Below are 3,538 nucleotides of genomic sequence, written 5' to 3'. Positions count from 1 at the left end.
AGAGAATGAAGTAAAAATACTGACTTGAAGTGAGATCCTTCTAGATTAAAGTGAAAACTTTCAGATTAAAGCGATAATCAGAGAATAAAGTAAAAATACTGACTTGAAGTGAGATCCTTCTAGATTAAAGTGAAAACTTTCAGATTAAAGCGATAATCAGAGAATAAAGTAAAAATACTGACTTGAAGTGAGATCCTTCTAGATTAAAGTGAAAACTTTCAGATTAAAGCGATAATCAGAGAATAAAGTAAAAATACTGATTTGAAGTGAGATCCTTCTAGATTAAAGTGAAAACTTTCAGATTAAAGCGATAATCAGAGAATAAAGTAAAAATACTGACTTGAAGTGAGATCCTTCTAGATTAAAGTGAAAACTTTCAGATTAAAGCGATAATCAGAGAATAAAGTAAAAATACTGACTTGAAGTGAGATCCTTCTAGATTAAAGTGAAAACTTTCAGATTAAAGCGATAATCAGAGAATAAAGTAAAAATACTGACTTGAAGTGAGATCCTTCTAGATTAAAGTGAAAACTTTCAGATTAAAGCGATAATCAGAGAATAAAGTAAAAATACTGACTTGAAGTGAGATCCTTCTAGATTAAAGTGAAAACTTTCAGATTAAAGCGATAATCAGAGAATAAAGTAAAAATACTGACTTGAAGTGAGATCCTTCTAGATTAAAGTGAAAACTTTCAGATTAAAGCGATAATCAGAGAATAAAGTAAAAATACTGACTTGAAGTGAGATCCTTCTAGATTAAAGTGAAAACTTTCAGATTAAAGCGATAATCAGAGAATAAAGTAAAAATACTGACTTGAAGTGAGAACACTGACTTGACAGTAGACGTTTTAAATGAAAAAAACTGAATCAGAAGTCATTGGAAAAAAATAATCATCGTCTTAAAAAAACCCATATAAAACTCCATAATCCAAATGAACATTCGCTAATCTCTGCAACCTTCCTCTGGCAACAACTTCCAAATATTCCCGGTGAAAATGATTCACTGACTTTCTCTCTAAAACCTGGATAAATCGCTGACACATCGGGTCGATGCTGAATCGGGCCAACAAACAGCAGGTGCGTCTATAACCGAATCTTAACCACATGAACGACCAGCTACACATTAATCTACCCGCTTTAAAAATAAATACACCTTGTTTTTATCATAATTACAAAAGCATGATCAAAACTACACGAGGAAAGTAGCCGTATAGAAACGGTGCTTCAACATCATAAATCACATTGTTGGATTTAAAGCCCTTAAAAAGCAGTTTTTAAGGCCTGAATGTTTACATAATCTTTCCTTCTGGCCTTGGGTGACACACTATTCATCAACTTGGCAAAATCTCGACACGAAAAAAACCCCCCCCAGCTTTTCCAGAGACTTACCGGATCACATTTGGGGATTGGACATCTGCATGACTCCCCTCAGCAGCCGACTAGCCATTATGTCTCCCAGTGGCAGTGCTCTAGTTGCATTTCAATGTGAGCCATTTTAAGTATCTCCGAGTCAATTTCATTTGAGCTGCTTAGCAAATAAATCTACCGACAGAAACAGGGCATTTGAAATCTCCTCTCATCTCTCAAGTGTTTTACAGCAACTTAGCATGAACGTGATGTCACTTGAAAAGAAGCCTAAAAAACACACGCCAATGCAAGCATGATGGATATTTGCTTTTCTTTTTGTGGGAATAAGAGATTGAGACACGCCGCAGACAACAAACATCAGATTTCAATATAAAAAATAATAACAAATGTAAATGGTGCCTTATATAAAACTTGACAAAAACATTAAATAAATTACTATATTCAATTGTAACACTATTGATGTAAGTCTATGTATATCTACAGATGAGAGTCACAGAGGATTTAAGAGCAGAAAATGAGTAAATATTTGAATTTTGGGTGAACTATCACTTGAAAGGTTTTTACTTAAATAAAGAGTAGAAATCAGATCTGGTTTAACATCACACGCTTTACTTGTACAAGTGAGAACAACACAGAGTTTACATGTCCGTCTGAATCCTTTTTGAAACACAGAGCTGTTAGTTCGCTGTTATATATTCACAATGTGTGTCAGGAATCTTACTTAACGCTTTTACTTAAACAGAGAGTAGAAATCAGATCTGGTTTAAAGTCACACGATTTACTCTTACAAGTGAGAACAACACAGAGTTTACATGTCTATCTAAATCCTTTCTGAAGCACAGAGCTGTTAGTTCGCTGTTATATCTTCATCGCAGTTTCAAAATGCGTGTCAGGAATCTGACTTACCGCTTTTACTTAAACAAAGAGTAGAAATAAGATCTGGTTTAAAGCACAGAGCTGTTAGTTCGCTGTTATATCTTCACAACGTGTGTAAGGATCTGGTTTAAAGTCACACATTTTTACTTGCAAGGAGAAAGAAGAACAAGTTTACATGTCTGCATGAATCTTTTCTGAAGCACAAAGCCTTTAGGTTTCTGTGTATTTTTTTTTAATGAATATTACAATCAAATGCAGTTTATTCACATTTCTTGGTGTGATTTGTGTCGTCAGACCACATTATGAGGTAAAGCGTCATCGCTAAAATGCTGCCAGCGTTGACAGGAAATGGTTGAAGTACCAGAGACGTTTTTTTTATTCTATTTTTGAGAGACTATATATAGACGATTCATGAGTGCGAGAGGAACAACTAGAGCGCTGCTATGGAGTGTGTCTTGAGGCAAGAAGTGCTGATCACCAGCCAATAGTGCTCAAGAAAAACGCTTCAACGTCACTGATGTCTTTGTCGAGAATTGATCTGCGAAGAAATGTCACTTGGAAACAGATGTTTACAGGGTTCCAAAAAAAACTCCAGTAGTCAGTGTGAATACATACATAGTTTTACAGTTTGATTACACACTTGCCTGCCTTTTGACTTATTGAGCATAAAAATGGGGTGACCTTTTCACTACGTTAATGAGGTCACAGTAAAACTACAAATGTTTTAATTTGGTTCTCTTGTTGACTTACTTTAACTTGTTCAATTCTCAATTGAATTTGTGTAAGTTAAAGGTAAATTTTTAATGGTTATTTCTGGCTAAAAAACTATTTAAATCCCAACATATTTTCACATTTTGTCTGTTATAATTTTATGATTTTGCTTTAAAATAGCTTGATATGAATATATACAGTTTATATATATTTAATACAGGTTATATATTTGTTTTAATTTGTGCATCCAAACCATATGGCACATTAGAGAATTGAATTTTCCTCACATGGTAAAGAAGTTCAAAAATGAATGTAACTGGTCTTTACTTTATGAATTCAAAGTGAGAAAAATATTTTGTTTATGCTTAAATTAACAGGAGCATATTGTGATTTTATGGTGTATGAGTTTTGTAGTCAAAAGAAAAGTCATTCGGTCGACACAAATCAGAATTGAGCAAAAAAAATAAAACTTTTTATTACCAAAATAATTAATTTTTTGGCATAAAGAAATATTTAGTTCTGAATTTCAGAGATAGTTAAACCTGGTCAACTGAAACAGCACCTTATTGTACCTCTGGATATA

This window comes from Callionymus lyra, chromosome 10 (assembly GCF_982586985.1).
Source record: "Callionymus lyra chromosome 10, fCalLyr1.hap1.1, whole genome shotgun sequence".
Taxonomy (NCBI): Eukaryota; Metazoa; Chordata; class Actinopteri; order Syngnathiformes; family Callionymidae; genus Callionymus; species Callionymus lyra.
The sequence above is the reverse complement of the archived record's forward strand: the minus strand, read 5'-3'. Positions refer to the sequence as shown.